The following is a 20,230-nucleotide window of genomic DNA, read 5'->3' on the forward strand; positions in this document are numbered from 1 at the left end:
GGCTGAGCTAATCTTGTTTTGTGTTTTAAAAAAGTATCATCTGTCAGCAGAAAAGGCTGATTTTATTCCTAGTCTTCTTTTTTTCCTTTCTTTATCAAGGAAGTTCTTTTCTGGGTGGAAGCTATTCTTCTCCAGGGGTTAGCAAACTACCTCCCATGGGCCAAATCTAGCCCTATTTTTGTAAATAAAGTCATTAGTTTACATACTGTGTGTGAAAGCTTTCATGCTGCAATGACAGCAGAGCTCTGAGGAGTTAAGACAGAGACTGTATAGCCCACAATGTGGCCCTTTCCAGAGAAAGTTTTTGCTGACTCCTGATTTAGATGCTTGAAGAAATTCAGTTTTAAAATAGGGTTGAAAAATCATGGCAACAGATTTTTGAAATTTTTAAAATGTGCCTTAGGGTTAAAAGAAATACATTAAACCTGACCTCTGCCTACGATTTCTCCTGACCTATAAGTCTTTTACAGGCTTTGAGTGTAGAACCCTGTACAAAGCATCACTGAGTATTAAAAAACCCTGAGTATTAGCAACACCAATTTGTAAGATTTAGGCAAGTGGATTTGGCATTTCAGCTTTACGCTTAGGTTGTTAATGGATAATTCCAAAGATTCTTAAACCCAATATACAGTTTCCTTCATAGTCTTTGTATTCCTTTGTATGCAGACTGGCTTTTACTTGACCCCATGCTGTTAAATTATATCATAAATGCTGCTTTCTAACAAAACAAAACAAAAAATCCTGTCATTAACATGACTCCAAAGTTACAAAAACACCAGATAGAATAATTTAAAAGCAATAAAAATGTGTTTCAGTTCATTAGGGTTCTCCTACCCCAGGGACATAAAAAATACTGTTTTTTAATAAGTTCTAACCAGGGGATCTATTTGAAAGAGAGCTGAGTAAGTCAGGTTTAAAACACTACCACTCAGAACTTTTATTTAATATTAAGTAATTTAATCGAGAGAGACAGGACTGCACTTGGCCCTTATTCACATTGATGCTTTTGTCCAGACACTTGCTGATGTGAAATGGTACCAAATCACATCTCCTCTTTGTTGTGAGGACATGTTGTTCAAATGGCTCCAGCGGAGGCAGGTTCAGGCTGGGAACTAAAGTTCTTCTTATGGCCAAAATTGTCCACATCGCACTGTCACTTCCTTACTGGAAACTTCATCTCAGCCTGTGTGCCCATCATTATTTAACAGCTCACAAGATTCCTGCTCAGCAGTGTTGTACAGAGTTGGTACCAAGTCAAGTTTCAGCCTCTGACAGCATGGTGGATTGTCTCCACAGCACTGCTTCTTCAGTGGTGGGGCAGCACACTGAGTGCCTCAGTTCATGGTAACTGACCTGGAAGGGAAGGAACAAAGGATGTTTGAACTTCAGAACACATAAATTCATAAATAGGAAGCCTGTTAAACCCTGATGATGTAAGTCCTCTTAAATATGAAACCTATAATCTTCCTTATCCACACTGCACTATCCAATGCTGGAAATCCATACCAAATCTGTATCTGTCATTTCTAGTTTGTGAAGACAAACCAAGAGAAAATGTGACTCAAGAGGTATTTGTCTGGTGAAGGTAAAGATAAAAGATGGGGCCACTTCTGTCAGCATTACTGTTTTCTACAGCTGCTGCTGTAGAGCACCTGTTGAGGAGAATTCAGCTTTCTGGGATCTGCTGGGAGGGTGAGTATGGGGGTGCTGTGATTGAAACTACCGTTAGGTACCAACCATGTAACCATCCATTCTTCACTTGTGTATGGGTTCATATTGGTGAAATGAATCATGCCAAGAACAATCAACTGTTCTGTAAAACAAGGCTGTATATAAGCAATGAGTTCAGAGTCCTACCTCATGGCAGCTGAACTTTTTCTTTCATTTAAACACATTACTTGAGTTACTATATGTGTGGGTAGTGGAGGGTAGGCTGACTCTGGGTACATTTGTGCTACTTCTGCTAACAATTTCTCACTTTCTTGTGAACCTTCCCCGATCCTGAATGTGTAAAAAATTTGGTATTATTTTCTAATGAGGTGAAACTGTCCATTAGCTTAAGAGAACTAGTAATGTAAGTTTTGAGAAAGAAGCACTTTCAGGATGGTTTAAAATGTGCAATAAAGACTCACACATTAAGGAAAAGGTAATTTTATAAATTCCTTTAGCCCTTTCTATAAATCTTTAGTATTGTTAGTACAGGTTATTTACATAAAGAATCAACTTAATTTCAGTATAGTTTAGTTTAATAAAAACCAGTTTCCAGATGGGCTGACTTCTGGTTCCAGACAAGGTGGAATAGATGCACGTCTCCTTATTGCTCCCACAAAGTGCAGCTAAAACCCTGAACATAATATATGAAACAAAGATAAAACAAGTTTAAAGGATGGAGACAAGAAAGTAGACTGACTAGGGACCTTGGCAATTAAAGAACAACATGGCCATGAGTTCCCTTTTTGCCTTCTCAATATCCTGTAATGGGCACTGAAGAAGCCAGCAGGCTAGAAACACCAATAGTCATTGACAAAAAAAAAAAGTACCCCGAAGAAAAGTCTGTTATCTGTAGTTAAAAGACCAAGAGTCAGCCTGGAAAGACAGAAATATTTTTATTATATCCACCTTATCCCAGCCAAGTACTACAGAAAAAAAAATCCCCCCTTCCTGTCAGCAGAGGCCTATTTGGAAGCCAGGACTTCCAGACTACCACTCACACTTGGCAGTTACAGGTGGTGCACCCCTTCCTCCACCAGCGTGGTGTCAGTAAGGCGTAGTAAAATAGACTATTTAAATTAGACCTAGAGACTCATAATACCCTAAATGACCATGAAAAAATCACTTGTCAAACCAAGAACCAAAGAAATTTCAACTTGAATGAGAAAAGACAGTGGACAGATGCCAACACTGAGATGACAGATAATGAAATTATTTGAAAAGGATTTTAAAGTACCTAAATCCTGGTGGCGTAGTGGTTAGGAGTTCGGCTGCTAACCAAAAGGTCGGCAGCTCGAATCCACCAGGCGCTTCTTGGAAACCCTATGGGGCATTTCTACTCTGTCCTGTGGGGTCGCTGAGTCAGAATGGACTTGATGGCAATGAGTTTTTTTGGGGTATCAAAAATAGGAGCCCTGGTGGTGCAATGGTTAAGAACTTGGCTGCCAACCAAAATGTCAGCAGTTTGAACCCACCAGCAGTTACACAGGAGAAAAGACCTGGTGACCTGCTCCCATAAAGATTTCTGCCTAGAAAACCTTATGGGGCAGTTATACTCTGTCTTATAGGGTCACTATAAATCAGAACTGACATGACAGCACACAACAACATCATAAAAATACTTCAATGAGCAATTAAAAGATACATTGAAACAAATTTTTCAAAAAGGTATCTTAGTTATCTAGTGCTGCTATAACAGAAATACCACAAGCGAATGGCTTTAAAAAGAGAAATTTATTCTGTCACAGTCTAGGAGGCTAGAAGTCCAAAATCAGGATGTCAGCTCCAGGGGAAGGATTTCTCTATCGGCTCTGGAGGAAAGTACTTGTCATCAATCTTCCGTGGTCATGGAACTTCTCAGCACAGGGATCCTGGGTCCAAAGGACACGCTATTCTCCTAGCTCTTGTTTCTTGGTGATATGAGGTCCCCATGTCTCTCTGCTCTCTTTTGTATCTCGAGAAAGATTGGCTTAAGATACAACCTAATCTTATAGATTGAGTCCTGCCTCATTAACATAACTGCCTCTAATCTTGCCTCATTAATATCATAGAGGTAGGAACCACAACACATAGGAAAAACATCAGATGACAAAATGGTGGACAGTCACACAATATTGGGAATAACAGCTTGACCAAGTTGATAACACATTTTTGGGGGGACAGAGTTCAATCTGTAACAAAAGGTCTCAGTAAAGAAAGAAATGTTACAACAACCAAATATAAATTCCTGTACAGTACAATAAGCAAAAAATTTTTTTAAAAAATCATTGGATGGGCTCAATAGCAAAACAGAGATAACAGAGTAGAGAATTAGGGAACTTGAAAATAGAATAGAAATTAACCAATCTGATCAACTGAATATAGTGAAAAAAGATGAACTGAGCCTCAGGGACCTGTGAGATTACAATAAATGATCTACTATTTGTGTTATTGGAATTCCAGAGAGGACAGAGCTGAAAAAGTATTTGAAGAAACAGTGGCTGGAAATTACCTGAAATTTGGCAAAAGATACAAACCTACAGATTCAAGAAGCTGAGCATACCCTAGACAAGATAAACCCAGAGAAATACATACCAAAACACATAATCAAACTTCAGAAAAGTAAAGACAAAGAAAAAATCTTGAAAGCAGCTAGAAAGAAATGATGCATTACTTATGAGAACAGCAATTTGAATGATAGTGGATGTCTCATCTGAAACCATGGAGGCCAGAAGGAAATGTCACACCATTTTTCAAGTGCTGAAAAAAAATAACTGTGAATCCAGACTTCTATAATAATAGTATCTTTCAAGAATAAAGGTGAAATAAAGGCATTCTTAGATGAAGGAAAACTAAGAAAAATTGTTCAAAACTGCTGTAAAAAAATGCTAAAGGAAGTTTTTCCAATAAAAAGGAAATAATAAAAGAACAAAACTTGAACATCACAAATGAAGAAAGAACAACCGAAAGGGTAAAAATATGAATAAATAGAGACTATCCTTTCCTCTTTTTTTTTTTATCCTTTCCTCTTAGGTTTTTTTTTTAAATTGTGCTTTAGGTGAAGATTTACAGAGCAAATTAGTTTCTCATTAAACAATTAATACACATATCATTTTGTGACACTGGTTGCCAACCCCATGATGGGTCAAAACACTCTCCCCTTCTCAACCTTGGATTCCCCATTTCCATTTGTCCAGCTTTCCTGTCCCCTCCTGCCTTCTTATTCTTGCCCCTGGGCTGGTGTGCCCAGTTAGTCTCATATACATGGTTGAAGTATGTGTATTATTGTTTGTTTTATAGACCTGTTTAACCTTTGGCTGAAGGATAAACCTCAGGAGTAACTTCAGTACTGACTTAAAAGGGTGTCTGGGGCCATACTCTCAGGGTTTCCCAAGTCTCTGTCAGACCAGTAAGTCTGGTATTTTTTTTGTGAGTTTGAATTTTGTTGTACATTTTTCTCCAGCTCTGTCCAGGACTCTCTATTGTGATCCCTGTCAGAGCAATTGGTGGTGGTAGCCAGGTACTGTCTAGTTGTGCTGGACTCAGTCTGGTGGAGTCTGTGGTAGTTGTGGTCCATTAGTCCTTTGGGCTAATCTTCCCTTTGTTTCTTTGGTTTTCTTCATTCTCCCTTGCTCCAGATGGGATGGGACCCATGGAGTATCATAGATGGTGGCTCACGAGCTTTTAAGACCCCAGACGCTACTGACCAAAGTAGGATGTAGAACATTTTCTTTATGAACTATGATATGCCAATTGAACTAGATGTTCCCTGAGACCATGGCCCCAGCCCTCAGCCCAGTGACTCAGTCCGTCAGGGAGTCCGGATGTGTCTAATGAAGCTTCTATGACCTTGCCTTGATCAAGTTGTGATGACTTCCCCCGTACTGTGTACTGTCTTACCCTTAACCAAAGTTACCAATTATCTATTGTCTAGTTAGTGTTTTCTCTCCCCAGCCCCCCCATAACCATTAAAGATTGTTTCTTTCTGTATGTAAACCTTCTAATTAGTTTTTATAATAGTGGTCTCGTACAGTATTTGCCCTTTTGTGATTGATATATTTCACTCAGCATAATGCCCTCCAGATTCATCATGTGAGATGTTTTGCAGATTCATCATTGTTCTTTATTGTTGCACAGTATTTCACTGTGTGTATGTACCATAGTTTGTTTATCCATTCATCTGTTGATGGGCGCTTAGGCAGAATCACGTTTAATAGTTGAGGCAAAAATTATAAGATTGTATGGTATGGTTCTCAATACATAGAGAGAAGATACTTAAGATAATTATATTATAAAGGGGGAAGGATAAAGGACCCTAAATGGAGGTAAGGTTTCTACACTTCACTCCAAGTAATAACATGTTGACACTAGTAGGCTGTGTGATAAATTATGTATAATCTATTATCTAAAGAAACCGCTAAAGTAAGCATATAAAGAGATACATTCAAAAACACTGCAGATAAATCAAAATGCAATTCTGAAAAATGTTCAAGTAAACTACAGGAAGGCAGGAAAAGGGGAGTTGAGAAACAGAAAACAAAGGGAACAAACACAAAACAAATAATAAAATGGCAGAATTAAGCCTTAACATATCAACAATTACACTAAATGTAAATGGCTAAATATACAAACTAAAAGAGACTGGCAGAATGAATAAAAACAGATGATCATATTCATGGATAAGAATTAGCATGAATCCGATCCTCAAAATATGAAGACTGATCCAGTCCCTACCTTTCTACTTCTCAATCATTTCTGATAGCAGCTGCCCATGCAGCACACTCACTCTCTGATCCTAGCCACCTGGAGCAAGGTCAGATCTGACAGGCGAAAAGGATACAGTCCTTTAGACAGCTAAAGAGACAGACACCAGCCACAAGTTTGGGATTCCATGTGACACCTTCACTTTCACCTGCTGGCTCCCCCTTTGCCCTTGGGTTTCATAATTCACTGCAACAACTCACATAATTCGTGGAAGTCATTACAGCAAAAGGATACAACTCAAGATCATCATAAGGAAGAGACACATGCGTAAGGTCTCAAAGGGTCCCCAACACCCAACATGGAGCTTCTGTGTTTGACAGGGGGAATCACCCTCCCTTCAGTGACCAGGAAGCTCTCTGAGTCTTCCTGTTCTGGCGCTTTAATTGGCCAGTTCTGCATGACTGGATAAATCATACTTCCTGAGGCTAGTTGGTATTGGCCTCCCAGGTGAGTCTTTTTTGGTCTGCTAGCCCTCATTCACCAGCACAAATTTTCAGATGTGGCCTGGAAGTCCTAGACAAAAGCACCTCAATTATTCCAAGGTTTTTTTTCTCAGGAACCGAGGTTAAAGGCCACCTTACTTTGGGTAAATCTAAATTCTTTACCCCACCCTCAACTATATGCTGTCTACAAGAAATTCATTTCAAATATAATGATATTAGCATGTTAAAAAGGATAAACTATGCAAATATTAATCAAAAAAAGGAAAAGTGGGTATATTACTGTAAGATAAAATAAATTTCAAAGCAAATAAAATTACCAGGGACAAAGAAGGACAGTACATATAGTAAAAGAGTCAATACACCAGCAAGACATAGCAATCTTAAATGTGTATGCACCAAACAATAGAGCTTCAAATTACCTAAAGCAAAACTTGAAAGAACAAAGAAACATAAGTCCACATTTATAGTTGGAAACTTCAACACCCTCTCTCAATAACTGATAGAATCACTAGATAGTAAATGAGCAAGGATATAGAAGAACTGAACAATACCATCAACCAACAGGATTGAATTGACATTTATACCCAATAAAAGGGGTCCTGGTGGTGCAGTTGGTAAGCACTCAGCTGCTAACTGAAAGGTTGGCAGTTTGAACCCACCAGCTGCTCTGCAGGAGAAAGATGTGGCAGTTTGCTTCCATAAAGATTACAGCCTTGGAGATGGTGGAGTAGTCACGCTTCCGGTGAACCCTCTTATAACAAAGACCCCCCAAAACAAGTGAAACGATTACATTTATGACAAGCTAGAAGCCCTGAAAATCAAAGGCAAAGTTAGAAAACAGACTGAGTGGCAGGGGGAGGGAGAGATGGTTTAGAAGCGGAGCAGAGTTGCCGGACCTGAATCGCTGGGAGCCCTCAGGCACCATTCCCGGGAGCGACTGCAGAGGGCCGGTGGTAGCGTTCGGCTGCAGTTTCCTCAGGGAGAAACAGCCAGCTGCACAGCCTACTCACACCTCCAGAACCAGAGAAGAATGGTGTTCTCGGCAAAAGCTAAGTACTTGCATATATTTTACCGCACCCCCAGCCCCAAAGCAGGCTTCAGTGGCTGTCAATTTCCCTGGGTCTGAGATAGGTCTTGTTGCATGCCCTGAGCCATTCTTCTGGCCCTGGAAAAGGAATAAATTCACAGTTGGGGAGCTAAGCACAGAAGTGGTCCTGTCCAGGCATAAACAGTCCATGGACTTTGAATACCATTCCCACTGCATGGACCAGTGCGGACCTATTTCAGGACAATAGACCCCTGTTGGCAGAATGCAACTGTTTCAGCTGTGTGGTGGAGAGGTGGGTGTTTGATGTTTGACACTGCTTTGCCTATGAAACAGGGTCCTCACCTACCCACATCAGGGACCTAAGGACTCATGGCTCCACTCAGGTCACCAAGCCACCTGCAACAGGGATCCAAGGAAAACTGGTACCTCCCAGTCCTTACAACCAAAGGCATTGGGTACCCAAGGTCCATCTGCAGAACCCACCCAAGTGTGCACTCTAAGGAACAGGGATGCACTTTCCTCACAGACACTCAGGGGATGATTCTCAGACCCCTGCCTTGTTCAGAGCATGACACCCTGCTGCAACCAGATACCTGTACCTACACCAATCACCCCTGCACCTCTAAGACTGTAAGACAGAGCCTGTACCACACACCTGCTGACCAACTACCTGGACACCTGAGCTGAATCTATACAAGAAAATTGAATGGACTCCTAGGCTCATATACCTGATAACAGCTCTAGCCACCTGGTGACAGGACGTTAGAGCTCCAAAGGCAAAAATAAGCCAGCTCACTCAAGCAACCTATTTGGACATATCAAAACAAAACAAAGCAAGAAGCTAGGATACAGTAAGCAAACATAAACTAATACAATAATGTACAGATGGCTCAGAGAACAGAGTCAATATCAAATCACAGAAAGAAGTAGACCATGATCACTTCAATAAGCTCTCAAAACAAAGAATCAAGGGATCTTCTGGATGAAGGCGCCTTCCTGGAATTATCAGATGCAGAATACAAAAGATTAATATACAGAACTCTTCAAGACATCAGGAGCAAAATCAGGAAGGAGATCAGGCAAAATGCAGAACAAGCCAAGGAACACACAGATAAAGCAGCTGAAAAAACTAAAAAGGTTATTCAAGAACATAATGAAAAATTTAATAAGCTGCAAGAATCCACAGAGAGACAGCAATCAGAAACTCAGAAGATTAACAATAAAATTACAAAATTAGGCAAGTCAATAGAAAGTCAAAGGAGCAGAATTGAGCAAGTGGAAAGCAGAATTGGTGAGACTGAAGATAAAGCATTTGGCACAAATATATTTGAGGAAAAATCAGATAAAAGAATTAAAAAAAAAATGAAGAAATCCTAAGAATCATGTGGGACTTTATCAAGAGAAATAATCTATGAGTGATTGGAGTATCAGAACAGGGAGGGATAACAGAAAATACACAGAGAATTGTCAAAGATTTGTTGGCAGAAAACTTCCCTGATATCATGAAAGATGAGAAGATATCAATCCAAGATGCTCATCGAACTCCACATAAGGTAGACCTTAAAAGAAAGTCACCAAGACATGTTATAATCAAACTTTCCAAAACCAAAGATAAAGAGAATTTTATGAGCAGCTGGCGATAAATGAAGAGTCACCTACAAAGGAGAGTAAGAATAAGCTCAGACTACTCAGCAGAAACCATGGAGGGAAGAAGGTAGTGAGTGGGATGACTTATATAAAGCATTGAAGGAAAAAAAGTGCCAGCTAAGAATCATATATCCAGCAAAACTGTCTCTCAGATATGAAGGCGAAACTAGGATATTTCCAGATAAACAGAAGTTTAGGGGATTCATAAAAACCAAGCCAAAACTACAAGAAATACTAAGGGGAGTTCTCTCAATAGAAAATCAGTAATATCAGGTATCAACCCAAGACTAGAACACTGGACAGAGCAATCAGATGTCATCCCAGATACGGAAATCACAAAAATAAATCAAGATTAAAAAAACGCTCAAAACAGGGAAACAGTGATGTCGTTATGTAAAAGAAGACAACATTAAAACAATAAAGAGGGACTAGGAAATGTAGTCATAGATCTTTCATATGGAAAGGAAGACAAGGCAATATAAAGAAATAAAAGTTAGGTTTAAACTTAGAAAAATAGGGGTAAATATTAAGGTAACCACAAAGGAGACTAACAACACTATTCATCAAAATAAAATACAAGAAAAAAATAAAGACTCAGCAGAAACAAAATCAACAACAACAAATTAGAGGAAACGACAATATATAAAGATGAACTACTCAGCACAAAAAAATTAAGTGGGAAAAAGAAAATGTCAACCACACACAAAAAAGACATAAAAATGACAGCACTAAACTCATACCCATCCATAATTATACAGAATGTTAATAGACTAAATGCACTGATAAAGAGACACTGGCAGAATGGATAAAAAAAAACACGATCCATCTACATGCTGCCTACGAGAGACACACCTTAGAGACATGAACTAAAACTCAAAGGATGGAAAAAAATATATCAAGCAAACAACCATCAAAAAAGAGCAGGAGTGGCAATATTAATTTCTGACAAAATTGACTTTACAGTTAAATCCATCACAACGGAAAAAGGAGGACACTATATAATGATTAAATGGACAATATACCAGGACGATATAACCATATTAAATATTTATGCACCCAGTGACAGGGCTGCAAGATACATAAAACAAACTCTAACAGCACTGAAAATGATAGTAGGAGACTTGAACACACCACTTTCAGTGATGGACAGAACATCCAGAAAGAAACTCAATAAAAACATGGAAGATCTAAATGCCACAATCAACATGCTTGACCTCATAGACATATACAGCACACTCCGCCCAACATCATCCAAGTACACTTTCTTTTCCAATGCACATGGAATATTCTCTAGAATAGACCATATATTAGGTCATAAAGCAAGCCTTAGCTGAATCCAAAACATCGAAATATTACAAAGTATCTTCTCTGATCAGAAGGCCATAAGGCCACATAAACCAGAGACTACATCAGCCTGAGACCAGAAGAACTAGACGGTGCCTGGCTACAACCAATGACTTCCCTGACAGGGAACACAACAGAGAACCCCTGAGGGAGCAGGAGAGCAGTGGGATGCAGACCTCAAATTCTCATAAAAAGACCAGACTTAATTGTCTGACTGAGACTGGAAGGATCCCAGAGGTTATGGTCCCCAGACCTTCTGTTAGCCCAAGACTGGAACCATTCCCAAAGCCAACTATTCAGACAGGGATTGGGCTGGACTATGCAATAGAAAATGATACTGGTGAAGAGTGAACTTGGATCAAGGAGACACATGAGACTGTGGAGACACATGAGACTATGTAGGCAGCTCCTGCCTGGAGAAGAGATGAGAGGGCAGAGGGGGTCAGAAACTGGCTGAATGGACATGAAAATAGAGAGTGGAGGGAAGGAGTGTGCTGTCTTAGAGGGAGAGCAACTAAGAGTATATATAAAAAAAATTTTAATATAGCAAGGTATATATAATTTTTTGTGTGAGAGACTGACTTGGTTTGTAAGCTTTCACTTAAAAAATTTTTAAAAATCTACATTAAAAAAAAAGATTACAGCCTTAGAAACCCTATGGGCAGTTCTACTCTGTCCTATAGGATTGCTATGAGTCAGAATCAACTGGATGGTAATGGGTAATGGGTACCCAATAACAGTAGAATACACATTCTTTTCAAGTGTACGTGAAACGTTGACAACATAGACCATATCTTGATTCAGAAAACGAACCTGAACAAATTTAAAAGAGCTGAAATAAGACAGAGTGTGTTCTCTAAACATAATGGAATCAAACTAGAAATCAATTACAGAGAGATAACAGGAAATTCTCCAGACACTTGGAGTTTAAAGAACACACTTCTAAATAACCCATAGGCCAAAGAGGAAGTCTCAAGCAACACCCCCCCAAAAAAACCAATATATTGAATGAATGTGAAAATGTGACATATTAAAGTTTGTGAGACACAGCTAAAGCAATGCTGAGAGGGAAATTTATAGAACTAGATGCTTATATTGGAAAAGAGTAAAAGTCTCAAATCAATAAATTTAAGTGCCTATCTCAAGAAACGAGACAATCAAAATAAACCCAAGGCAAGCAGAAGTATGGAAATAATTAAGGTAAGAGCAGAAATCAATGAAACTGAAAAACAGTACAATGGAGAAAATCAATGAAACAAAAAGCTAGTTCTTAAAAAAAAAAGATAAACTTCTATCAAGACAATAAAAAAGAGAGAGAAGACACAAATTAATCAATGTCAGCAATGATATGGGATCTCACTACAGACTTCGCAGACATTTAAAGGATTTAAAAAATACTAAGAATAACTCTGAAGTATAACTGAAGTCCCCAGGTGGCGCAAACAGTTAAGCAGTTGACTACTAGCCAAAAAATCGGCGATTCTAACCCACCAGAGGCACTTCCGAAGACAGGCCTGGTGATCTGTTTCTGAAAAGTCACAGTCTTGAAAACCCTATGGAGCAATTCTACTCTGCACACATGGGGTAACCATGAGTTGGAATCCCTTGACAGCGACAACAAAGAATAACTCTACACATATAAATTTGGCAATGTAGATGAAATGAAGCAATACCTTGAAAAGCACAAAACTACTATAATTCACCCAATAAGAAGTAGATAATTTGAATAGTCCTATAACTACTAAGGCGCTCTGGTGGCACAGTGGTTAAAAGCTTGGCTACTAACCAAATTTCATCAGTTCGAATCCACCAGCTGCTCCTTGGAAACCCTATGGGGCGGTTCTACCCTGTCCCATAGGGTTCCTATGAGTCAGAATTGACTCGACAGCATTGGGCTTTTGGTTTATAACTACTAAAAATATTAAATTCATAGTTAAAAGACTTCTCCCAAAGAAATCTCCAGGCCCATATGGTTTCACTGGAGAATCCTACCAAATGTTAAAAGTAGAATTCACACCAATTCTATACAATCTCTTCCAAAATTTATGAGGCCAGTATTACCCTGATACCAAAACCAGACAAAGACAATACAAAAAGAAAATGACTGGCCAATATCTCACTAATTTAGATGCAAAAATCAACAAAATATTAGCCAAAAATTCAACAATATATAAAAAGGTTTCTATATCATGACCAAGTAGAGTTTATTCTAGGATGCAAGGCTTATTCAGTATTTGAAAATCAATCCATGTAATCCACCATATTAACAAGCTAAAGAAGAATCACATGATCATATCAGTTGATGCAGGAAAAAAACTTGACAAATTTCAACACTCATTCATGATAAAAATTCTTAAACTAGGAATAGAAGGGAACTTCTTCAGCTTGATATAGAATATCTACAAAAACCTACATCTAACCTTATGTTGAAAGACTGGATGCTTTCCTAAAATGGGAAACAAGGCAAAGATGTTCACATTCACCACTCTTATTCAACATAGTACTGGAAGTACTAGTCAATGAATAAGACAGGAAAAGGAAATAAAAAGCATACTGACTGGTAAAGAAGAAATTAAACTGTCTATATTTGCTGATGACATTATTGTCTATACAGAAAATCACAAGGAATATACAAAAAAATCTAGAAATAATAAGTGAATTCAGCAAGGTTATAGAATATATGAGCAATATAAAAAATCAGTTCTATTGAAACCAATTTAAAAACTTATACTATTTATAATTATTCAGAATAAATACTTAGGTACTACATTGTTATTAGGTGTCAAAAAGTCATCCCCCAATTCATGGTAACCCCATGCAAAATGGAACAAAACATGGCCTGGTCCTGTGCCATCCCCATTATCAGTTAAGGATTGTACCATTGTGATCCATAGGGTTTTCACTGGCTGATTTTTAGAAGATCATCAGCCTTTTCTTCCTAATCTGGAAGCTCCACTGAAACCTCTTCAGCATCATAAAAAACTCAAAAATCTCCACTGACAGACAGGTGGTGGCTGTGCATGAGTGCACTGGCTGAGAACTGAACCTGGATCTTGCACATGGAAGGCAAGAACTCTACCACTGAACCACCAATGCCGTCTAAAATACTACATAACTACATTAATCAAGACAGTGTGGTACTGGCAGAGGAACAGACACACAGATCAATGGAGCAGAATAGAGAACCCAAAAATAGATCCACACATGTACGGCTAACTGATGCAAAAGCATTTCACTACAAGAAGGATAGTCTTTTTGACAAATGGTGCTGGAGCAGTCAGCCATCCATAGGCAAAAAAATAAGCCTTGACCTAAACCTCATACTTTGTACAAAAATTGACTCAAAATGGATCATAGATTTAAATATTGACAAATACAAGCTATTCTAATTTTTTAAATAACTTTTATTAAGCTTCAAGTGAACGTTTACAAATCCAATCAGTCTGTCACATGTAAGTTTACATACATCTCACTCCTTACTCCCACTTGCTCTCCCCCTCTTGAGTCAGCCCTTTCAGTCTCTCCTTTCTTGACAATTTTGCCAGCTTCCCTCTCTCTCTATCCTCCCATCCCCTCTCCAGACAAGAGCTGCCAACACACTCTCAAGTGTCCACCTGATATAATTAGCTCACTCTTCATCCGCGCCTCTCTCCCGCCCGCTGACCAGTCCCTTTCATGTCTGATGAGTTGTCTTCAGGGATGGTTCCTATCCTGTGCCAACAGAAGGTCTGGGGAGCATGGCCGCCGGGATTCCTCAAGTCTCAGTCAGACCATTAAGTTTGGTCTTTTTATGAGAATTTGGGGTCTGTATCCCACTGATCTCCTGCTCCCTCAGGAGTTCTCTGTTGTGCTCCCTGACAGGGCAGTCATCGATTGTGGCCGGGCACCAACTAGTTCTTCTGGTCTCAGGATGATGTAGGTCTCTGGTTCATGTGGCCCTTTCTGTCTCTTGGGCTCTTAGTTGTCGTGTGGCCTTGGTGTTCTTCATTTTCCTTTGCTCCAGGTGGGTTGAGACCAATTGATGCATCTTAGATGGCCGCTTATTAGCATTTAAGACCCCAGACGCCACATTTCAAAGTGGGATGCAGAATGATTTCATAATAGAATTATTTTGCCAATTGACTTAGAAGTCCCCGCAAACCATGTTCCCCAGACCCCCGCGCTTGCTCCGCTGACCTTTGAAGCATTCATTTTATCCCGGAAACTTCTTTGCTTTTGGTCCAGTCCAATTGAGCTGACCTTCCATGTATTGAGTGTTGTCTTTCCCTTCACCTAAAGCAGTTCTTATCTACTGATTAATCAATAAAAAAACCCTCTCCCACCCTCCCTCCCTCCCCGCCTCGTAACCACAAATGTATGTGTTCTTCTCAGGTTTACTATTTCTCAAGATCTTATACTAGTGGTCTTATACAATATTTGTCCTTTTGCCTCTGACTAATTTCGCTCAGCATAATGCCTTCCAGGTTCCTCCATGTTATGAAATGTTTCACAGATTCGTCACTGTTCTTTATCGATGCGTAGTATTCCATTGTGTGAATATACCACAATTTATTTACCCATTCATCCGTTGATGGACACCTTGGTTGCTTCCAACTTTTTGCTATTGTAAACAAAGCTGCAATAAACATGGGTGTGCATATATCTGTTTGTATGAAGGCTCTTGTATCTCTAGGGTATATTCCCAGGAGTGGGATTTCTGGGTTGTATGGTATTTTTAACTGTTTAAGATAACGCCAGATAGATTTCCAAAGTGGTTGTACCATTTTACGTTCCCACCAGCAGTGTATGAGAGTTCCAATCTCTCCGCAGCCTCTCCAACATTTATTATTTTGTGTTTTTTGGATTAATGCCAGCCTTGCCGGTGTGAGATGGAATCTCATCGTAGTTTTAATTTGCATTTCTCTAATGGCTAATGATCGAGAGCATTTTCTCATGTATCTGTTGGCTGCCTGAATATCTTCTTCAGTGAAATGTGTGTTCATATCCTTTGCCCACTTCTTGATTGGGTTGTTTGTCTTTTTGTGGTTGAGTTTTGACAGAATCATGTAGATTTTAGAGATCAGGCGCTGGTCGGAGATGTCATAGCTGAAAATTCTTTCCCAATCTATAGGTGGTCTTTTTACTCTTTTGGAGAAGTCTTTAGATGAGCATAGGTGTTTGATTTTTAGGAGCTCCCAGTTATCGGGTTTCTCTTCATCATTTTTGGTAATGTTTTGTATTCTGTTTATACCTTGTATTAGGGCTCCTAGGGTTGTCCCAATTTTTTCTTCCATGATCTTTATCGTTTTAGGCCTTATGTTTAGGTCTTTGATCCACTTGGAGTTAGTTTTTGTACATGGTGTGAGGTATGGGTCCTGTTTCATTCTTTTGCAAATGGATATCCAGTTATGCCAGCACCATTTGTTAAAAAGGCTATCTTCTCTCCAATTAATTGACACTGGTCCTTTGTCAAATATCAGCTGCTCATACGTGGATGGATCTATGTCTGGGTTCTCAATTCTGTTCCATTGGTCTATGTGCCTGTTGTTGTACCAGTACCAGGCTGTTTTGACTACTGTGGCTGTATAAATAGGTTCTGAAGTCAGGTAAAGTGAGGCCTCCCACTTTCTTCTTTTTCAGTAGTGCTTTGCTTATCCGGGGCTTTTTTCCCTTCCATATGAAATTGGTGATTTGTTTCTCTATCCCCTTAAAATATGACATTGGAATTTGGATCTTCGGAAGTGCGTTAAATGTATAGATGGCTTTTGGTAGAATAGACATTTTTACTATGTTAAGTCTTCTTATCCATGAGCACGGTATGTTTTTCCACTTAAGTATGTCCTTTTGAATTTCTTGTAGTAGAGCTTTGTAGTTTTCTTTGTATAGGTCTTTTACATCCTTGGTAAGATTTATTCCTAAGTATTTTATCTTCTTGGGGGCTACTGTGAATGGTATTGATTTGGTGATTTCCTCTTCGGTGTTCTTTTTGTTGATGTAGAGGAATCCAAGTGATTTTAGTATGTTTATTTTATAACCTGAGACTCTGCCAAACTCTTCTATCAGTTTCAGTAGTTTTCTGGAGGATTCCTTAGGGTTTTCCGTGTATACGATCATGTCTTCTGCAAATAGTGATAACTTTACTTCTTCCTTGCCAATCCGGATACCTTTTATTTCTTTGTCTAGCCTAATTGCCCTGGCTAGGACTTCTAGCACAATGTTGAATAAGAGCGGTGATAAAGGGCATCCTGGTCTGGTTCCCGTTCTCAAGGGAAATGCTTTCAGGTTCTCTCCATTTAGAGTGATATTGGCTGTTGGCTTTGCATAGATGCCCTTTATTATGTTGAGGAATTTTCCTTCAATTCCTATTTTGGTAAGAGTTTTTACCATAAATGGGTGTTGGACTTTGTCAAATGCCTTTTCTGCATCAATTGATAAGATCATGTGGTTTTTGTCTTTTGTTTTATTTATGGTTTTTCTGATATTAAACCAGCCTTGCATACCTGGTATAAATCCCACTTGATCAGGGTGAATTATTTTTTTGATGTGTTGCTGGATTCTATTGGCTAGAATTTTGTTCAGGATTTTTGCATCAATGTTCATGAGGGATATTAGGTCTATAATTTTCTTTTTTTGTAATGTCTTTACCTGGTTTTGGTATCAGGGAGATGGTGGCTTCATAGAATGAGTTGGGTAGTATTCCGTCATTTTCTATGCTTTGGAATACCTTCAGAAGTAGTGGTGTTAAGTCTTCTCTGAAAGTTTGGTAGAACTCTGCAGTGAAGCCGTCCGGGCCAGGGCTTTTTTTTGTTGGGAGTTTTTTGATTACCGTTTCAATCTCTTTTTTTGTTATGGGTCTATTTAGTTGTTCTACTTCTGAATGTGTTAGTTTAGGTAGGTAGTGTTTTTCCAATAATGTATCCATTTCTTCTAGGTTTTCAAATTTGTTAGAGTACAATTTTTCATAATAATCTGAAATGATTCTTTTAATTTCATTTGGTTCTGTTGTGATGTGGTGCTTCTCGTTTCTTATTCGGGTTATTTGTTTCCTTTCCTGTATTTCTTTAGTCAGTCTAGCCAATGGTTTATCAATTTTGTTAATTTTTTCAAAGAACCAGCTTCTGGCTTTGTTAATTCTTTCAATTGTTTTTCTGTCCTCTAATTCATTTAGTTCAGCTCTAATTTTTATTATTTGTTTTCTTCTGGTGCCTGATGGATTCTTTTGTTGCTCAGTTTCTATTTGTTCAAGTTGTCGGGACAGTTCTCTGATTTTGGCTCTTTCTTCTTTTTGTATGTGTGCATTTATCGATATAAATTGGCCTCTGAGCACTGCTTTTGCTGTGTCCCAGAGGTTTTGATAGGAAGTATTTTCATTCTCGTTGCTTTCTATGAATTTCTTTATTCCCTCCTTGATGTCTTCTATAACCCAGTCTTTTTTCAGGAGGGTATTGTTCATTTTCCAAGTATTTGATTTCTTTTCCCTAGTTTTTCTGTTATTGATCTCTAGTTTTATTGCCTTGTGGTCTGAGAAGATGCTTTGTAATATTTCGATGTTTTGGACTCTGCAAAGGTTTGTTTTATGACCTAATATGTGGTCTATTCTAGAGAATGTTCCATGTGCACTAGAAAAAAAAGTATATTTTGCAGCAGTTGGGTGGAGAGTTCTGTATAAGTCAATGAGGTCAAGTTGGTTGATTGTTGTAATTAGATCTTCCGTGTCTCTATTGAGCTTCTTACTGGATGTCCTGTCCTTCTCCGAAAGTGGTGTGTTGAAGTCTCCTACTATAATTGTGGAGGTATCTATCTCACTTTTCAATTCTGTTAAAATTTGATTTATGTATCTTGCAGCCCTGTCATTGGGTGCATAAATATTTAATATGGTTATGTCTTCCTGATCAATTGTCCCTTTTATCATTATATAGTGTCCTTCTTTATCCTTTGTGGTGGATTTAAGTCTAAAGTCTATTTTGTCAGAAATTAATATTGCTGCTCCTCTTCTTTTTTGCTTATTGTTTGCTTGATATACTTTTTTTCCATCCTTTGAGTTTTAGTTTGTTTGTGTCTCTAAGTCTAAGGTGTGTCTCTTGTAGGCAGCATATTGATGGATCGTGTTTCTTTATCCAGTCTGTGACTCTCTGTCTCTTTATTGGTGCATTTAGTCCATTTACATTCAGGGTAATTATAGATAAATAAGTTTTTGGTGCTGTCATTTTGATGCCTTTTTATGTGTGTTGTTGACAATTTCATTTTTCCGCATACTTTTTTGTGCTGAGGCGTTTTTCTTAGTAAATTGTGAGGTCCTCATTTTCATAGTGTTTGACTTTATGTTAGTTGAGTCGTTACGTTTTTCTTGGCTTTTATCTTGAGTTATAGAGTTGTTATACCTTTTTGTGGTTACCTTATTATTTACCCCTATTTTTCTAAGTAAAAACCTAACTTGTATTGTTCTATATCGCCTTGTATCACTCTCCATATGGCAGTTCAATGCCTCCTGTATTTAGTCCCTCTTTTTGATTATTGTGATCTTTTACCTATTGACTTCCATGATTCCCTGTTATGTGTATTTTTTTTTTATTTAATCTTAATTTGTTTTTGTGATTTCCCTATTTGAGTTGATATCAGGACGTTCTGTTTTGTGACCTTGTGTTGTGCTGATATCTGATATTATTGGTTCTCTGACCAAACAATATCCTTTAGTATTTCTTGTAGCTTTGGTTTGGTTTTTGCAAATTCTCTAAACTTGTGTTTGTCTGTAAATATCTTAATTTCGCCTTCATATTTCAGAGACAGTTTTGCTGGATATATGATCCTTGGCTGGCAGTTTTTCTCCTTCAGTGTTCTGTATATGTCGTCCCATTCCCTTCTTGCCTGCATGGTTTCTGCTGAGTAGTCTGAACTTATTCTTATTGATTCTCCCTTGAAGGAAACCTTTCTTTTCTCCCTGGCTGCTTTTAAAATTTTCTGTTTATCTTTGGTTTTGGTGAGTTTGATGATAATATGTCTTGGTGTTTTTCTTTTTGGATCAATCTTAAATGGGGTTCGATGAGCGTCTTGGATAGATATCCTTTCGTCTTTCATGATGTCAGGGAAGTTTTCTGTCAGGAGTTCTTCAACTATTTTCTCTGTGTTTTCTGTCCCCCCTCCCTGTTCTGGGACTCCAATCATCCGCAGGTTATCCTTCTTGATAGAGTCCCACATAATTCTTAGGGTTTCTTCATTTTTTTTAATTCTTTTATCTGATTTTTTTTCAGCTATGTTGGTGTTGATTCCCTGGTCCTCCAGATGTCCCAGTCTGCATTCTAATTGCTCGAGTCTGCTC

General features: G+C 38.5%; 1 protein-coding gene across 1 annotated transcript in view; it reads right to left on the bottom strand.

The window, feature by feature from the left end:
• Positions 1-5: 5 nt before the first annotated feature.
• The window catches only part of CHST7 (carbohydrate sulfotransferase 7), a 56,402-nt gene continuing 36,177 nt past the window's right edge, over positions 6-20,230 (bottom strand). Inside the window, exon 2 of the mRNA XM_049871299.1 lies at positions 6-1,353. The gene's annotated coding sequence lies outside the window, so the exon portion shown is untranslated. The remainder of the gene's footprint in view (positions 1,354-20,230) is intronic.

This window comes from Elephas maximus, chromosome X (genome assembly GCF_024166365.1).
Source record: "Elephas maximus indicus isolate mEleMax1 chromosome X, mEleMax1 primary haplotype, whole genome shotgun sequence".
Classification (NCBI taxonomy): domain Eukaryota; kingdom Metazoa; phylum Chordata; class Mammalia; order Proboscidea; family Elephantidae; genus Elephas; species Elephas maximus.